This window comes from Bos grunniens, chromosome 4 (genome assembly GCF_055505025.1).
Source record: "Bos grunniens cultivar Pamir isolate PY7600 chromosome 4, Bosgru_T2T1.0, whole genome shotgun sequence".
In the NCBI taxonomy this organism is placed as follows: Eukaryota; Metazoa; Chordata; class Mammalia; order Artiodactyla; family Bovidae; genus Bos; species Bos grunniens.
In genome coordinates this window covers 23,594,288-23,614,284 of record NC_141168.1, presented here as the reverse complement: position 1 = coordinate 23,614,284, position 19,997 = coordinate 23,594,288, and the positions used below count along the sequence as shown (strand labels likewise).

At 38.9% G+C, this 19,997-nt stretch overlaps 1 protein-coding gene and 1 long non-coding RNA gene across 5 annotated transcripts in view; both read right to left on the bottom strand.

The window, feature by feature from the left end:
• CHCHD3 (coiled-coil-helix-coiled-coil-helix domain containing 3) overlaps window positions 1–19,997 on the bottom strand; it is a 293,301-nt gene that overhangs the window by 145,268 nt on the left and 128,036 nt on the right. The window lies entirely within an intron of this gene.
• LOC147373784 (uncharacterized) overlaps window positions 1–19,997 on the bottom strand; it is an 84,058-nt gene that overhangs the window by 41,089 nt on the left and 22,972 nt on the right. The window contains exons 1-2 of one of the 3 annotated variants that reach the window (XR_015162077.1): window positions 19,070–19,993; window positions 1,487–12,247 (exon numbers count right to left, since the gene is read on the bottom strand). This is a non-coding gene — a long non-coding RNA (uncharacterized LOC147373784). Of the gene's footprint in view, window positions 1–1,486; window positions 19,994–19,997 lie in introns of those variants that run through there. The other 2 variants (XR_015162076.1, XR_015162075.1) reach the window with 2 other exon arrangements.

Genomic DNA, 19,997 nt, shown 5'->3' with positions numbered 1-19,997 from the left:
ACCAGGGAAGCCCTTCTATCTTAAATAGCTTCTAAAATATTTTAAGGCCTCAAGGCTGTATATTGTCACCCTGCTTATTTAACTTCTATGCAGAGTACAGCATGAGAAACGCTGGGCTGGAAGAAGCACAAGCTGGAATCAAGATTGCCGGGAGAAATATCAATAACCTCAGATATGCAGATGACACCACCCTTATGGCAGAAAGTGAAGAACTAAAGAGCCCCTTTATGAAAGTGAAAAAGGAGAGTGAAAAAGTTGGCTTAAAGCTCAACATTCAGAAAATGAAGATCATGGCATCCAGTCCCATCACTTCCTGGCAAATGGATTGGGAAACAGTGGAAATAGTGGCTGACTTTATTTTTCTGGGCTCCAAAATCACTGCAGATGGTGATTGCAGCTGTGAAATTAAAAGACGCTTACTCCTTGGAAGGAAAGTTATGACCAACCTAGATAGCATATTAAAAAGCAGAGACATTACTTTGTCAACAAAGGTCCATCTAGTCAAGGCTATAGTTTCTCTAGTGGTCATGTATGGATATGAGAGTTGGACTATAAAGAAAGCTGAGCGCCAAAGAATTGATACTTTTGAACTGTGGTGTTGGAGAAGACTCTTGAGAGTCCCTTGGAGTGCAAAGAGATCCAACCAGTCCATCCTAAAGGAGATCAGTCCTGGGTGTTCATTGGAAGGACTGATGTTGAAGCTGAAACTCCAATACTTTGGCCACCTGATGCGAAGAGCTGACTGATTTGAAAAGACCCTGATGCTAGGAAAGATGGAGGGCAGGAGGAGAAGGGGACGATAGAGGATGAGATGGTTGGATGGCATCACCAACTCAATGGATATGGGTTTGGGTGGACTCTGGGAGTTGTTGATGGACAGGGAGGCCTGACATGCTGCTGTTCATGGGGTTGCAAAGAGTTGGACATGACTGAGCGACTGAACTGAACTGAATAACATTAAGGATATTTTTCCTCTAGAGTGGAGGGTGCCAGTCTTGGCTGCCCTGTGGAATTACCTGAGAACTTTAAAAAAATGCTGAGTCCTAAAAAATGCTAGGTCTCACACTGTCGAGATGGTGATTTCATTTGCTTGGAGTTATGTGTTGAGAATTGAGATTTCCCCCCAACTTTTTTTTCTACAGGGCTCTAGTTTGATTTGGCCCACACCTGGGTCTGTAGGTCCCTCTCTCAAAAATTCCCAGAGGTAATTTCGGAATTTTCACAGCACAGCTGAACCAGTGATCACATGCAATCCAAAAGTGTATCACTCACTCAGGCACAGGAGGATGAGGGGAATCCCTGGCACAGAGACCCATAAGCAAAAGAACTCTGGTGTCCAGGTGGAAGGAAACAGAATAGGCCTGGTGCTGGAAATATCCGTGCAAGGCCTGGAGCGTGCCTGCAGGACTTCTGAATAATGGGTGGTCCTTCCTAGGGAGGGAAGGGAGGGAGAGACAGGGATCAAGGAGCAAGAGAGGTTACTTACACAGCCTTACTGGGCACAGTGGGCTTCCGTGGTTGCTCAGTGGTAAAGAATCCACCTGCAATGCACAAGTCACAGGAGACATGGGTTCGATCCCTGGGTCAGGAAAATCCACTGGAGGCGGAAATAGCAACCCACTCCAGTATTCTTGTCTGGAGAATCCCATGGACATGGGAGCCTGGTGGGCTACAGGGGGGTCCATGGGGTCACAGAGTCAGACACAACTGAAGCGACTGAGCACGCACGCGCGCGCTCACTGGGCACAGCAAAGGTGAGCACAGTGGGGCAAATGATGGTTTCCACAAGATTTGAACCATCCACCCTTGAAGGTCTGGTCACATGTCACTTCACTGGGAGTTGACGTACCACGTCCAACTCTGCAGGAGTTGAGAGCTATTACTCTAGCAGTACTTCTCACACTTTACTTTGCAGAAGGACTTACCCTGAGACCTTGTTCAAATGCAGATTCTACTTCAGCAGGTCCAAGCTGGACCAGAGAGGCAGCACTTTTAACAAGTTTCCAGATAATATCAATGTACCTACAAGCGTCATTGGACCTATCCCTTGTAACATTGTCCTCTCGTATAGGCCTCTCACAAATGAAAATCCTATCATGGCCCTGACTCACACATTCTGGATCTCTTTAGAGGCTCTGCAGTCCTGAGGAAACCAATCACCCTGGCTGTGGGGCTCAAACAAGTGAAGAGATGCTGCAGTCACAACTCTCTAGCATCTGACTCTACATCTCTGTGTCTCATACACTTACTGCATTTGGAAAATAAACGTATTTACGTATCTATTTGCTGTTTACTGTCTGCCTTTTCCTCCAGCACAGAGCACACACTCCAACCCCAGGAGGGATGGGACGAGATGGCACGGACCTCTCAGGTCCAGAGGGTGCTAGGTGGCCCCAGTCCGGTGCTGCCAGCTGGTGTGGGGCAAAGACAAGTCGGGTAACAACCTCCCTCCAGCTTGCTGGCCAGTGCTTAGGGAGGTCTGCCCGACGAAGGGTGCAGAAAGGTGAAGACGAGGGACATTTTGCATCATCTCAGCTCTACTGTAAACCCACCCAGCACTCTGTCCTGCACAACACGAGACAAAATGGAAAAGAGAGCTGGGGAGAGAAGCTGCTTCTCCTTCACTGTCCTTCAACTGCCATAATGAACCCGCTTGCCCTGCAGAAGGAAAGGAAGACGGCCTCTGGAAGGTCAAATTTGGAGAAAAACCCTATAATCTAAACTCCATGGGACCCCCAAAGGACCATGATAAAATGGCAAAGGAGAAACTCTCTGAGCCTCAGGAAAGGTATTAATCCATCCACAGAATTCAATCACTCACAAATGCCTACTGGCGAAACTACTTGAGGTCTTACAAAATTAGAAAAGTAACAAAATTAGAAGTGTAAGTTCCTGAGGCAGCATCTTAGCAAGAGTCAAACCAGCAGAACACAGATTCCACCAACCAGTGTGAACCCCCAAGGCCAGAACTGGTTCTCCATGATTTTCAAACTGTCGGCTGCTACCTATCAGTGGACTGTGAAATCATCTTGGTATGTCACAACCAGCATTTTGAAAAATGAAAAGAGAGTAAAAATACAAAATATGAAAGCAGAAAATAGTAGGATGAACCACAAGCGGTATTATTTATGTTTCAATTAACATGTGTGTGTGCACCAGGTCATAATGCAAAAGGCATTAATGTGGGTCATCATTTAAATAAAACTTTTAAAATACCCATCTACGTCAAGAAGGAGCATATTTCATACAGTGTCTCACGTGAATAAGTCATGTTCACATTTAAAGTAAGAGTTCATATGTACACTAAGGAGGCGGTATTGGCACAGCAGCCTAGAGTATGGGTCTGAAGCCAGACTGTCTACTGAGTGACTCTGGGTAAATTTTAATTTCTCTAAGCCTCCATTATTCCTATCACAGGGATACTAATATCGCCACCTAATGTATGTGGACTTCTTGGCACACTCCCTGGCGAGTAGGCACCCAGTTAAGACAGTGGGCGCTATTACCACTGCTTAAACGCAGACTGACCTGTTTCTTTTCCATTATTTCCATGGTGTAATACTAAAGAAGAGGGGTAAGATGATTCTGGTGTGAGCAAAAACTGTGGCAGCTACATACATAAAAACTGAGGAACTCATCTAACTCTGGAAAAATCCATTTGAAATAAAGACCCTGCCATCGCTAAAGGGCAAGATGGAGGAGCAACGTACTCATGGAAATGCCACGACGTTAAGACACAGTGAAGAAAGCGGCACAGGCCAATAAAGGCACACATTAAACCTTCCCACCAGGACACCTGGACCTCTGCCTACAGCGTGGTCTTCTTTTAAGGTGCCACCGGTGGTTCTGACTCCAGCCCGTAGAAGTATGGAGGATCTTCAGCTTGCCGTTTCCTAGTTTTATTCAAACACATTCTGCGTTCTTAAGAACAATTATTAATTAGATGCTCTGGAAAGCTAGACAGCACTCATTATTACCAAAACCAGTATCAAAACAGGATGTGGATAATTACTATATTTGCTTCTCCAACTGGTCTTGATGAAATACGCTCAAGTTATGCTTGACACAAGTGTCACTGCTGGTAAAGCGCTCAATCCACTGGCTTCTCATCAATGGCACGCTTGAAATCCCTATTGCTTGCTGTTAGACTAACAGTTTATATTAGGATACACACAGTTTGGTAGCCATTGTCAAGAAAATTGGAGTTGTTTAGGCATGGCAGCAGTTACTGATCTCATTTGTTTGGAAGCCTTGTGATTCAGAGAATCACTAGCAATTGTTAAGCAAGTAATTAAACTATAAAGCCAAGACCTGTGATTTTCAGTCTTCTCAAAGCAATAATCATCAAAACTCCAAGTACCATTTAACTGAATCCCTTCTAAACGTGTTGGCATCGCTTACGTTGTTGTCATGCATCCGGTCATAGAGCTGGTAAAAACGAGATCATGGCCTTCCTAGAAATTATATGCTGCTCAACTACTTGGCTAAATGTAAGAGGTTTATAGGGAAAATTCACAAAAATTATTTAATGAGAACTGGACACAGAAAGATTTTGATCTGCTCACTGTGTGGCTATTTGAAACGCTTAATAGCAATTCAGAGAGTCCTATCTTTAGGACTGAAATACTAAAATAACTGGACTATTGTTCTTATAACTTTTCCAAATATAAGAATGCATTATATAAATTTCACAATTCCTTTAAGTGCCTTTGAAATTACAAGCAATTTAGTCTAAGATTCACATACCATACTGACTGCATGCAATCTTTTTTTTCTTTTTACTTCTCATCTCAATTATATCTTAATATTATGGGGGCTGAAATGCATTAAATAAATCATATTTCAGAGAGTCCTGGTAAAGTAATACTTTCATGCATTTTAGAAGAAATTGGCCTGCACTGTAAACGTATTCATAATGTCATTACCTGCCTTTCCACACTGACTGAAATATTAGGCAGCAGTGCCTACTTCAAGCTACTGATGAAAGCTTTTATCAAACCTTATGCTGATTCTGTGGCTGGCAATATGCTACGTCAGTGAACAAAATCCAACACTTACAAACGATTTACTCAACATATAAACCAGCTTCTGTAATTAGTGAACACTGTTACTGATTAGATTTAATACGGTGGCCGCTATTTCTGAACTGTGTCACATACAGAGACTGACTGATCTTTTGTCTATCAAAGGACGTGCCTTATCCAAGTACTTTGTTACTGTAAGGTGTTTTACCTACAACCTATTGCTATTAAGAAAATTAACTCATTAAAAATCGGTATTACTTAAAAATAATATAACAGTGATGTTATAAGGTGGCAGAAGTAAAAAAAAAGTCTTAGCAAATTCCTCAACAATTTAAAATTTATATTTTGGAGACATGCAAAATATAGCTGTTTTCTATGTTTCCAACTATGAAATAGTTGTACCTTTTGTTTACATTCCTTTTTGTCAAGTTACAGACAACTGCATGTACACTGTCTCCTAAAATGTTCTGGGAAATAAGTTACTATGTCTATTTATCACCTCTGTTTAACAGGCAGAAATATTTGGGCTCACACCCAAGAATATAAAACTACTAAGAGCAAGGATTCATTCTCATTTCTTGATCTGAACATTTTCTTTCTTTCTCTGCTACACCACAGACTTGACTCATCTATTTCCAGGATGCAAGTAAATAATTTGAGTCAGAAATATGGACAGTACACAATTTAGAAATGGGCTATTCCCAAAGGTCATTTGGAATTTGGTTTTGGGAAATCAATGTCTTAGGTCCCAAAGCTGTCTAGACAAGTTGTAACTGAATTCATAATACAGCTGAACTGTACAGCCTTGAAAATGTCCTAGGTAACTCTAATCACTCCTCGTAACACTGTCTCTAAGGAAACATGCATGTTGACCAGAAACAGGAACACCAGGAAGCTATGCCTACAGGCCAGAATGACAGGGCTCCTCCTCTGTCTGCGCACACTTGTGTCCCCTGAGTGTCTGGAGAAGGCTCTCCAGGCAGAAAATTCAGATCTCTGAGCCCTGAAGAGAAGACAGAAGGAGCCCCGAGAAGAGCTGCAGCTGGGAGAACTGCCTGGCTACTGTTCCACGGGGTGTGTGAGGGGGGCAACGAGTGTGAATGAGAGAAGTGGAGGAGGGAGTGTGTGTGCGTGTGTACGTCTGTGTGACAACCACTGTTCATAACAGGTATGGAGTGGGGGGAGAGGAATAAATTGTAAGTGTGTGTGTGTGAGTATGTGTGAGGAGAGTGTGTCATGGGAGCTGCAGACGCTGGGTAGCAGCAAACATTCCCTGAAGAGATCCCACTCTGGATATCTCACATTAAAAATCCAATCAACCAACCCCAGAGTATTTGCTAAGGTGGTTGGAGAGAATACAAAAACCAAACATACTAGCCCTTACTGAGTATTCACGAAAAGAAGATGGCTTTACATCATTTTAAATACTAAGAACTGTTCAGTCACTCTCTTGAACATTAAGGAGTCCTTTGAACAATCAGGAGGATTTGGAGGAGAGGAATAAAGACGGGCCACTCAAGCAGCAAAGCCAAGAGTCTGGGGGAAAAAACCTTGAAATCTCATAACAAGTAAGAGGAGAAAAGAGCCTGAAAGGTCTATAGGAACCAATGAGTGTGTAATATTCTCATTTATATTAATTGCCATCATAATTTCCTCTATGGCTCAAATTGATTAATTCAAACTCTTTTCCCCAGAGCCCATCAACTAATAAACAGTCCCCATGGACATATTCTCTTTTGAGGAAACTATTAAACACAAGCTCTGTAAATGTATCACAGGGAACATTGCCTTCTCTAAGGAGCTAGCTATCTAAAAGGTGTAAGTGACAGGCAAAAACACAGTACGTTTGTCACTCCCATTAGCAGTATTAGTGCTAACGAGAAAGTACACGAACAGGAACACACACCTCTTAATTTGAATGTGTTACTAATAAAGACTAGATTAGTCACAGCTACTCGGATTAAATTTTAGCACTTAACGCTGAAATACTACAATAAGGAGATGCTGATAGTGATTTTGCAGCACAATTTCAGCTATTTAATTACAGTTTTCAAACCATTTAACACCTCTCAGCTCACTGAAACTAGACATGTACATGTGTGTCTTAGACGGGTCAAGATTTTAGGTGTAACTCAATTATCTGGCGTCCCTGGGAAATAAACTGCTCCACGTAAGTGCATTTTCTACATAACTGAGGCTTATCTCTTCATGCATCCTAAATCCCTGATTACATCTGTGGCCATCTGTAAGGAAAATCTTTCCTCTGAGTATTTCATTTCCCTGTTTCCTTTATAGGCAACCAAATGGAAAGCATAGTGACATGCTGTTGAATTTAGGGTTTTGTTTTACAGACGAATCAAGACCGTTATTAGGAATACTCATCACCGGAGTAATTTAATACAGTCCCCACTGTTTATATTTTGTCTCCTCCTTCAATGTTTTTTAGCAGTCATTTCTCCCACGATTAATATTGACACCTCTAATGTCACAGATCCCATTTCTTACTTCAGCTTAAGAGTTTGTTACAGGCTTCCCAGGTGGCGCTAGTACTAAATAACCCATCTTCCAATGCAGGAGACAAAAGAGACACGGATTAGATCCCTGGGTTGGGAAGATCTCCTGGAGCAGGACACTGTAACCCACTCCAATATCCTTGCCTGCAGAATCCCACAGACAGAGGAGTCTGGCAAGCTGTAGTCTACAGGGTCGCTAAGAGTCGGATACGACTGAAGCAGTTTGGCACACACACACACACAAAAGTTTGCTGTATCTTCCAAGGATCACTGAGGGGATGGCAGAATAACCAAACTGGTTAAGAAATATATTCAATGAATGTGAGTAAACTTAGGAATGCGGGCATAAGGAGAAAAGAAAATGGTACTATTATTCTTATTACTCAGAAGGAACTAAGGTATTGCTTTATTCACCCGGTCAGTTTCCATTTCTAGTAGAAGAGAGCAGGGGAAATCTTAGACCCCAGACTCCACACAGAAGATCCAAGTTCCAGTATAACCAAAGAAGCCACTTTCTCGATGGCTTCTCAAATTATTTACACCTGATGGTTCTCAATCTTACAGGTGCCTTACTTTAAGGCTTGCTTGTTCTTATCCATTCTTACATGATGCTAACTGCTCAGGCATTAGGATCTGCATGTTCAAATATACCAGAAAGGCTATGGCAGAGCAGCAGTTCTTTGAACTCTGTCGTCAAACCTGTGACTATATCTAACAGAAGCAGTGGCTAAGTTCCCTGCTTGCAACAACAATTCTCAGATTCAAAGTCATTCTTGAAGACTGAGTTTAAAACAAGGTACCGCATTTCTTAGAGCCTTCGTACAAGGCTAGTCCCTGACATGGCTGCATCTTCCTCCTCTGCGCTCCACCAAGACTCTCCCTGCTGCCCAGCATGACTACACTTTAGCTCTCAACCACGGCTTGCCTTATCCTCTTCAAAACACACCCTCTAAGACCGTCAGCCACTCACCATTGGAGCTACTCCTAGGCTGCAAGACAGGAGGCTCCATTCCACTGACAGATTTGAATTTGACATCCCATGTCTTCGACCATAACCTCCTTATTTCTTATCTTCTATTCTCCTTTATGGGCTTCCTTGGTGGCTCAGTAGTAAAGAATCCACCTGCCAACACAGGAGTCATGGGTTCGATCCCTGGGTAGGGTAAGATCCGCTGGAGAAGAAAATGTCTACCCACTCCAGTATTCTTGCCTGGAGAGTTCCATGGACAGAGGAGCCTGGCAGGCTACAGTCCATGGGGTCACAACGGGTACAACACGATGGAGCACCCTTCATGTCACTTACTGCAGCCTTCTTTATGGCCCATTTTACAGAGTTCACATAGTTTACAAAGCACTTTCATATATCTCTGAATTCTCAAAAACTCCTTGGAAGTGCCTATGCTGGGCTGAAAGAGAAGGAAACTGAGATGCAGGAAGACTGACTGTGGCCAAAGTTATACGTATTCAGTGAGCAGGGAAGCACCCTGAGTCATCTGACTTCCTGAAATGTCCTGAGTGGATCCTGATCACAGTTCTAGGCCTGGCTGGGACCACTCAAGATCGTACAGTTCTTTCCAATGAGAAGAGAGACTGGGAGAGGGAAAATGCAGGAGAAGAAAGGAATACTATTATATTCATTTTAAAAAATCTTTACAGTGACTAGTTTATCATACTTGATACAGATGGGAATAAGCCTGATATAAATTATTTATGATGTGTAACAGTTTAATGGAGTATAAAATAGACTCCTTTTTTTTACAGTTAGTAAAAGTTGCAGGGTTCTTAACGGCACATCCAGAAAGAGCCTGGATCCTACTCATCTAGACTTCTGACAGAAGCATCAATTTACTAAACTGTTCCCTACCAACTACACGTTAAGAAAAAAAAAATTACTCTCAGGGTTAATAATTGCCATTTTCTGAAAATACTGAAGAATCCACTGTAATTTCACATCACTGAATCCTGTGCCTTTGTACATTATAAGAATTTTTAGACAGTTTCTCCTGTGTGTTTTTTCTTATTAAAAGAAGATATCTATATGAAATACACCGAAGAACTAAACAGATGATAGGATCTAGACCAGTATTATAGACTTGAAAATACTATATGACAACATCCATAAAACATGAAGAAAGAAAAACATATGACATAAACGTCCTCTGAAAAAGCAAACAAGTAATTCTCTCTGGTCATAATGAAAACAGGAAGAGTAATCTAAATGAAGTCCATAGGTCGACTTCAATAAATAACACACTCATGTTATTTATAAATAGCAAAATCCACCTTACATGTCCTGTCTACCACTAGGCATCTGATTGGCTGCAAGGATTACAAAGCAAGCAACTATGCAAGAGTAATAAAGGATTTGAAGGCAAATAGACAGAAAGGGACTCAAACAATGAGATAAGGCGAAAGGATAAGATATAGCATGCTTTAAAGAATATTTAAAGTATTTAAATTAATCATAGAAGTACAAAATTTCTATTTACACATACATTCCAAATACTGTATAAAGGTATTGCAATGCACAAATAACCAAAGGGTTGAGTGTTCAAACGCTTATGAAAAAGAAACTCATGTTCATTTTGAAGAATAGATGTTATTATACTATATATTACATATGATATTATATCAGTTAAGAAATTTTTAAAATTAATAGCAATCACTGGGGAACTGCCCTGACAAACTTTTTTTTAAGTGTAAATCTACAGAATTCAAGTACCAGAAACAGCCTTAATTCTACATCAGAAATTGGTATTTAAAAAAAAAAAAAAAAAGATACCTCTAAGGAGAATGGATAAATTACTTATTTAAAAAACAAACACTGGCAAAACTTTCTAGAAAAACCTAGCGTGATACCACATGCCAAAATAAATACAAGACTGTATAAAAATGCCATTGTTAAAAATTTGAAAACACAAAAAGTTTCTACTGTTCAGGAACTGTTCAGGAAGCAACAGTTAGAACTGGACATGGAACAAGAGACTGGTTCCGAATAAGGAAAGGAGTACGTCAAGGCTGTATATTGTCACTCTGCTTATTTAACTTACATACAGAGTACATCACGAGAAACACTGGGCTGGAAGCAGCACAAGCTGGAATCAAGATTGCCAGAAGAAATATCAATAACCTCAGATATGCGGATGACACCACCCTTGTGGCAGAAAGTAAAGAAGAACTTGATGCAAGTGAAAGCGAAGAGTGAAAAAGTTGGCTTAAAACTCAACATTCAGAAAATGAAGATCATGGCATCTGGTCCCATCACTTCATGGGAAATAGATGGGGAAACAGTGGAAAGAGTGACAGACTATTTTGGGGGGCTCCAAAATCACTGCAGACGGTGACTGCAGCCATGAAATTAAAAGATGCTTACTCCTTGAAAGAAAAGTTATGACCAACCTAGATAGCATATTGAAAAGCAGAGACATTACTTTGCCAACAAAGGTCTGTCTACTCAAGGCTATGGTTTTTCCAGTGGTCATGTGTGGATGTGAGAGTTGGACTATAAAGAAAGCTGAGAGCTGAAGAATTGGTGCTTTTGAACTGTGGTGTTGGAGAAGACTCTTGAGAGTCCCTAGGACTGCAAGGAGATCCAACCAGTCCATCCTAAAGGAAATCAGTCCTGAATATTCATTGGAAGGACTGATGCTCAAGCTGAAACTCCAATACTTTGGCCACCTGATGCGAAGAACTGACTCACTGGAAAGGACCCTGATGCTTCGAAAGATTGAAAGTAGGAGGAAAAGTGGACAACAGAGGATGAGATGGTTAGATGGCATCACCAACTCAATGGACATGAGTTTCAGCAAGCTCTAGGAGTTGGTGATGGGACAGGGAAGCCTGGCATGCTGCAGTCCATGGGGTAGCAGAGTCAGACACGGCTGAGCAACTGAACTGAACTGATACCCAACTCTACACACACAAACACACACACAACAATGGCTTGCCAAGTATTAAAATGATTTTCTGTTCTTGACTACAAGTTAAAGTAACTCCTACATGATTAAATGATCCCAAGTGACTTTACTTTTAAAAGTGATATATAGAAAGTGAGAAAAGGGGAAAGACCCCCCCAAAATACAAGCAAAAAGCAAGCTGAAAAGATAACATTAATATAAAGAGTTAGCAAACATTTGTGTAACTCTCATTTACACAAACTCAACTCACATTAATAGAATTTTATTTTATAAGAACTTTTTAAAAAGACAATCTACTTAAATAAATACTCAAGATCAACTAAATGCAGACCACTGGCATGATACACACAAAAAGCATGCATAAGATTTTCTGAACTGTTTGAAAACACCACCACAATCTGCACCAAGAAACATCAGTTAGCAATTATACTAATAAACACTGGCATAATCTTCAGAGGGCAAATTTACAAAGGTCATATAAACACTTTTATAGAAAATGATAAACAGAACCATCTGCAGGCACACAATATCCAAACATCCATTCAATAAATATAAACTGAACTAAAAACTAGATACATTATTATTACATTCAACATTTTTTTAAAAATCAAGTTGATGATTACTAAATTTGGTCTTGATAGGAAATGCTCAGTTAACCAGAGGGGAATAATTTTAAATCTTTAATTGGCCTTTTTTATTCCTCCTATTTTGGAAGAGAACATGAGACATTCAAGAGCATCTCAATACCTTTGAATGTACCTGATTTGGTGAAAATCAGTGTCTGGCCCAGTACCTGTAGAATAAAAACTTCAATGTTAGAGCCCTAGGGCTGGAACATCACTTAGATCTCTTCCTGTGACGGTATTAGTATGGCTGAGAGGCTAAACCATGTTGACACTGGACTCTCATGTCATCTGGGGCTTCACTCAATTGAGAATGACAAATATTCAATCTGTTTTTGTTACTGGTCATCGAGATTTAACCCCAGGAATTTTTTGATTCAAAATGATTAGTCTTATATTCCTATTTTATAAATATAAAAGCAGAGTGAAAACTGCTATATTTCAGACTGAGTTCCCAAGGGATAGGAGTCTATTTTAATGCAAACTTCCATCTCTATTACTGAATATAGCCTGATAGACATTTTATCAAGTGAACAGATGAATTAATGAACAAATTCCCAGTGTAATATCTTTAGTGAGAATATCCAAATTCTATATATTGTTTATTTGTTTTTTTTTTTAACATTCAAATCCACAGTAACTTTTATACCATCTAAAAATTTTACTAAGCCACTGAGTTTTCAGTCGTCTGTTTTACCAAAAAAGTTCATGAATCAGCATTCTTTCTGCTGAACAAGCGTAACTTTCATGCCTTCTCAAAACACAAACTAATGAGTATTTACTTATAAGACATACCATTCTGTTACAATATTAGAAAATTTAATGAAAATTGTTGCTTTTATGTAAAATATGCTTTTTTAAAGTAAGCAGACAAAAGAATATCCTAATAAGATTACTTTCTTATATGTATGGCTAATCAGTACAAGTGCTTTAAACTTACTATGTATTATAATAGTCAAAGGCATTAACTTTATTCATCAAAAATAAAATAAACCATGTAGCTCAAATAACCGGAAATAAAAGGTACTTCTTAATATCTAAGCATGCCTTTTTAGCTTTTGTACTAACTTATTTTCTTTCTTTCCTGCCTGTCTGCCTTCTTCCAAAGCAAATTCAGTAGCCCTTCCCTTCTTTTAAAACTTTACACAAGAAGTTTGGGGAAAGAAAACAAAAACTCTAATGACAGTAAGAATGTAAAATAGAAACTTTCTAAATTATAGCTTTAAAAAATAAGATACTGCTTAAGTTCAAAAGAAATCAAAATGAGCATCACAAATTTTTAAAGTCTAATAAATATCATTAAGCTTTATATTTAACAGATACAGAAAGACTCAAATGTTTCGTGAAATTGCTGAACACCTCAATTTATTTTTCTAAGTTATAGTTGTCAAGCAATGTAAGTTGATAGTGTGCTAAATATACTACTTATTTGAAGGAATTATAATAATATCATTGCATTTGATAATATGGATGTACATGATGATGGTGTTTAAGGGAAGCGTAAAAATCTTACTGCCAATTTTCAAATGTTAAACTCCAAAAGAAAAAAATATCAGGTAGCCAATTTATATAATTAAACACTAAGTAAAATTCGATTTCCTCCTATGTATGTCAATTCAATTACTATACTTCAAATATGACATACAGATAGAAGGACAAACTCTGAAAGGACTATCATCATAAAATAAAACTGTGACAATGATCCCAGAGGCAGACACAAAACACAGCCACTGGAGAAAAGAGTTAGGGGTAAATACAGAAATTAATGACTGAATAAATCATACACAAACTTCATTAATATCATTACCAGACTGAGAGTTCCTATTCTGGAACTTCCTTTTTGGTCAGCCTTCCAAAAAGTCAATAGAATCGGTCTCATTACTTTGTAGTTATTCCTTGTATCTAAGTGAAAATGTTATTACAGTTTCATCACCCACCAGCCTTGATTCCAAATGACTTCTGGCTGTTCGCAAAAAATCAAATCTATTCTCAACTGATGAAGAGTCATATATCAGAGGATATGCAAAGAAATATGCTTTCAAAGGCAATTCTTGAAAGAAAGAAAAGGAAGGAGGAAAGAGAGAGGAAGAGGGACTTGGAGAAAGCATTTCTAAGAAAATAAATGCAATGGCTGCATATATATTTATAATTGTTATATCTTCTTCTTGGATTGATCCTTTGATCATAACAATTATAAATATATATGCACCCAACACAGGAGCACCACAGTATGTAAGACAAATGCTAACAAGTATGAAAGGAGAAATTAACAATAACACAATAATACTGGGAGACTTTAATACCCCACTCACACCTATGGATAGATCAACTAAACAGAAAATTAACAAGGAAACACAAACTTTAAACGATACAATAGACCAGTTAGACCTAATTGATATCTCTAGGACATTTCATCCCAAAACAATGAATTTCACCTTTTTCTCAAGCGCACATGGAACCTTCTCTAGGATAGATCACATCCTGGGCCATAAATCTAGCCTTAGTAAATTCAAAAAAATAGAAATCATTCCAAGCATCTTTTCTGACCACAATGCAGTAAGATTAGATCTCAATTACAGGAGAAAAACTATTAAAAATTCCAACATATGGAGGCTGAACAACACGCTGCTGAATAACCAACAAATCACAGAAGAAATCAAAAAAGAAATCAAAATTTGCATAGAAACGAATGAAAATGAAAACACAACAACCCAAAACCTGTGGGACACAGTAAAAGCAGTCCTAAGGGGAAAGTTCATAGCAATACAGGCACACCTCAAGAAACAAGAAAAAAGTCAAATAAATAACCTAACTCTACACCTAAAGCAACTAGAAAAGGAAGAAATGAAGAACCCCAAGGTTAGAAGAAGGAAAGAAATTTTAAAAATTAGAGCAGAAATAAATGCAAAAGAAACAAAAGAGACCATAGCAAAAATCAACAAAGCCAAAAGCTGGTTCTTTGAAAGGATAAATAAAATTGACAAACCATTAGCCAGACTCATCAAGAAACAAAGGGAGAAAAATCAAATCAATAAAATTAGAAACGAAAATGGAGAGATCACAACAGACAACACAGAAATACAAAGGATCATAAGAGACTATTATCAACAATTATATGCCAATAAAATGGACAACGAGGAAGAAATGGACAAATTCTTAGAAAAGTACAACTTTCCAAAACTCGACCAGGAAGAAATAGAAAACCTTAACAGACACATCACAAGCACGGAAATTGAAACTGTAATCAAAAATCTTCCAGCAAACAAAAGCCCAGGTCCAGATGGCTTCACAGCTGAATTCTACCAAAAATTTAGAGAAGAGCTAACACCTATCCTGCTCAAACTCTTCCAGAAAATTGCAGAGGAAGGTAAACTTCCAAACTCATTCTATGAGGCCACCATCACCCTAATACCAAAACCTGACAAAGATCCCACAAAAAAGGAAAACTACAGGCCAATATCACTGATGAACATAGATGCAAAAATCCTAAACAAAATTCTAGCAATCAGAATCCAACAACACATTAAAAAGATCATACACCATGACCAAGTGGGCTTTATCCCAGGGATGCAAGGATTCTTCAATATCTGCAAATCAATCAATGTAATACATCACATTAACAAATTGAAAAATAAAAACCATATGATTATCTCAATAGATGCAGAGAAAGCCTTTGACAAAATTCAACACCCGTTTATGATAAAAACTCTCCAGAAAGCAGGAATAGAAGGAACATACCTCAACATAATAAAAGATATATATGACAAACCCACAGCAAACATTATCCTCAATGGTGAAAAATTGAAAGCATTTCCTCTAAAGTCACGAACAAGACAAGGGTGCCCACTTTCACCATTACTATTCAACATAGTTTTGAAAGTTTTGGCCACAGCAATCAGAGCAGAAAAAGAAATAAAAGGAATCCAAATTGGAAAAGAAGAAGTAAAACTCTCACTATTTGCAGATGACATGATCCTCTACATAGAAAACCCTAAAGACTCCACCAGAAAATTACTAGAAATAATCAATGATTATAGTAAAGTTGCAGGATATAAAATCAACACACAGAAATCCCTTGCATTCCTATACACTAATAATGAGAAAACAGAAAGAGAAATTAAGGAAACAATTCCATTCACCATTGCAACGAAAAGAATAAAATACTTAGGAATATATCTACCTAAAGAAACTAAAGACCTATATATAGAAAACTATAAAACACTGGTGAAAGAAATCAAAGAGGACACTAATAGATGGAGAAATATACCATGTTCATGGATTGGAAAAATCAATATAGTGAAAATGAGTATACTACCCAAAGCAATTTATAGATTCAATGCAATCCCTATCAAGCTACCAACAGTATTCTTCACAGAGCTAGAACAAATAATTTCACAATTTGTATGGAAATACAAAAAACCTCGAATAGCCAAAGCAATCTTGAGAAAGAAAAATGGAACTGGAGGAATCAACCTACCTGACTTCAGGCTCTACTACAAAGCCACAGTTATCAAGACAGTATGGTACTGGCACAAAGACAGAAATATATAGATCAATGGAACAAAATAAAAAGCCCAGAGATAAATCCACGCACATATGGACACCTTATCTTTGACAAAGGAGGCAAGAATATACAATGGATTAAAGACAATCTCTTTAACAAGTGGTGCTGGGAAATCTGGTCAACCACTTGTAAAAGAATGAAACTAGAACACTTTCTAACACCATATACAAAAATAAACTCAAAATGGATTAAAGATCTCAACGTAAGACCAGAAACTATAAAACTCCTAGAGGAGAACATAGGCAAAACACTCTCTGACATACATCACAGCAGGATCCTCTATGACCCAGCTCCCAGAATATTGGAAGTAAAAGCAAAAATAAACAAATGGGACCTAATTAAACTTAAAAGCTTCTGCACATCAAAGGAAACTATTAGCAAGGTGAAAAGACAGCCTTCAGAATGGGAGAAAATAATAGCAAATGAAGCAACCGACAAACAACTAATCTCAAAAATATACAAGCAACTCCTACAGCTCAACTCCAGAAAAATAAATGACCCAATCAAAAAATGGGCCAAAGATCTAAATAGACATTTCTCCAAAGAAGACATACAGATGGCTAACAAACACATGAAAAGATGCTCAACATCACTCATTATCAGAGAAATGCAAATCAAAACCACTATGAGGTACCATTTCACACCAGTCAGAATGGCTGAGATCCAAAAGTCTACAAATAATAAATGCTGGAGAGGGTGTGGAGAAAAGGGAACCCTCTTACACTGTTGGTGGGAATGCAAACTAGTACAGCCACTATGGAGAACAGTGTGGAGATTCCTTAAAAAACTGGAAATAGAACTGCCTTATGATCCAGCAATCCCACTGCTGGGCATACACACTGAGGAAACCAGAAGGGAAAGAGACACATGTACCCCAGTGTTCATCGCAGCACTGTTTATAATAGCCAGGACATGGAAGCAACCTAGATGCCCATCAGCAGATGAATGGATAAGAAAGCTGTGGTACATATACACAATGGAGTATTACTCAGCCATTAAAAAGAATACATTTGAATCAGTTCTAATGAGGTGGATGAAACTGGAGCCTATTATACAGAGTGAAGTAAGCCAGAAGGAAAAACACCAATACAGTATACTAACGCATATATATGGAATTTAGAAAGATGGTAACGATAACCCTGTATACGAGACAGCAAAAGAGACACTGATGTATAGAACAGTCTTATGGACTCTGTGGGAGAGGGAGAGGGTGGGAAGGTTTGGGAGAATGGCACTGAAACATGTAAAATATCATGTATGAAACGAGATGCCAGTCCAGGTTCAATGCACGATACTGGATGCTTGGGGCTGGTGCACTGGGACGACCCAGAGGGATGGTATGGGGAGGGAGGAGGGAGGAGGGTTCAGGATGGGGAACACATGTATACCTGTGGTGGATTCATTTTGATATTTGGCAAAACTAATACAATTATGTAAAGTTTAAAAATAAAATAAAATTAATTAAAAAAAAAAATGCAATGGCTTCCCAAGGAGACTCCTTTAGAAGGAAGAACTTCATGCATGGTTTTGGTTTACTTTTTTTTTTATTTAAATTTTATTTTATTTTTAAACTAATACATAATTGTATTAGTAAGGTTTACTTTTGAACAGTTCTCATTAGAGTCATATTTCTACAGGCATGAACTGGTTGACAATAGAGACTCCTCTGTGTTTATGTGACCAATGACAACAACTTCAAGAAGAAAAATTTTCTATGGAAAATCAGCCACCAATGTTCAAATAACATATGTGTCTACTCAACATAATACACAAATGGCTTTTCCGTGTAATATTCTCTTCCTCCACTACACAACTGACAGTTGACTCTTTCACAGCTAAAGCCTTAAAATGGCAAAACAGATTTTGACAACATCTTCTGTAATTAAAAACGGCTGCTTAGATGCTGAGAGAGAATTTTCTGAAGGATAATGTTGCTTTTCCCTTTTCTCTTGAAAGATTCAAATGAAAGAGAAATGTGTTGAAATCAAGTAATTAGAATTCCATTTGGTCCATCACCCCTTTTCAAAATTTATTTAAAGATTCCAGATTTTACTGACAACTTTTTATCTACCACAATATCAGGGCAAGAATAGAATTTGGTGTTTTCAAATGAATATATATAATCAAAAAGTCAATATGATTTATAATCACAAAGGAGTTGTCAAGAAATGTTAAATATCTAAATATTTTTTAAATTGACTTTGCATCAGAAAGCTCAACTACCGCTTTGGAAAACCATGCAATTTTGGCAGATTTATAACCCCTCATAATATCCATCTCACCTTTATCCATAATAAGGGCTCTGATGTTTAGCTCATTATCATCCTAGAGAGAGGAAAAAACACCCTCCCTAGCTTCCCTTGATGCCGGGTGTGGAGGGTAACCAAGGTGTGACCAAGAGACTGCAAGCAAAGGTGGCAAGTGTTACCTTCCAGCGCAAGAGGGTACGTGTGCTCAGGTGCGTCTGACTCTTCTACAACTGAGTGACGGTAGCCCATCAGGCTCCTCATCCATGGGATTTCCCAGGCAAGAATACTGGAGTGGGTTGCCAGAGAACGGGTTCCTTCTCCAGAGAATCTTCCCAACCTAAGGATCAAACGCACGTCTTTTGCATCTCCTGCACTGGCAGGCAGATTCTTTTCCACTAACGCCACCTGGGAAGCCAGAACTCATCCTGAAAGAGAAAAGATACATCCCTATCTTCCTTCTCCCCCTACTATCTCCTGTTGTCTGAAACAAGAATGTGAAAATCAGCTTTCCCGGACCCTATGGATAAGAACTAACCATACGCAAATACTGATATAAAGTTTAAAAATTAACGCATATATATGGAATTTAGAATGCTGGTAATGATGACCCTATATGTAAGACAGCAAAAGAGACACAGATATAAAGAACAGACTGTTGGACTCTGTGGGAGAAGCTGAGGGTGGGATGATTTAAGAGAATAGCATTGAAACGTGTATATTAACATATGTGAAATAGATCGCCAGTCCAGGTTCGATGTATGAGGCAGGGTGCTCAGGGCTGGTGCACTGGGATGACCCTGAGAGATGGGATGGGCAGGGAGGTGGGAGGGAGGGTCAGAATGGGGAACACATGTACACCATGGCTCATTCATGTGGATGTATGGCAAAACCACCACAATAATGTAAAGTAATTGCTGCTGCTGCTGCTAAGTCGCTTCAGTTGACTCTGTGCAACCCACAGACGGCAGCCCACCAGGCTCCCCCGTCCCTGGGATTCTCCAGGCAAGAACACTGGAGTGGGTTGCCATTTCCTTCTCCAATGCAGGAAAGTGAAAAGTGAAAGTGAAGTCGCTCAGTCATGTCCGACTCTTAGCAACCCCATGGATT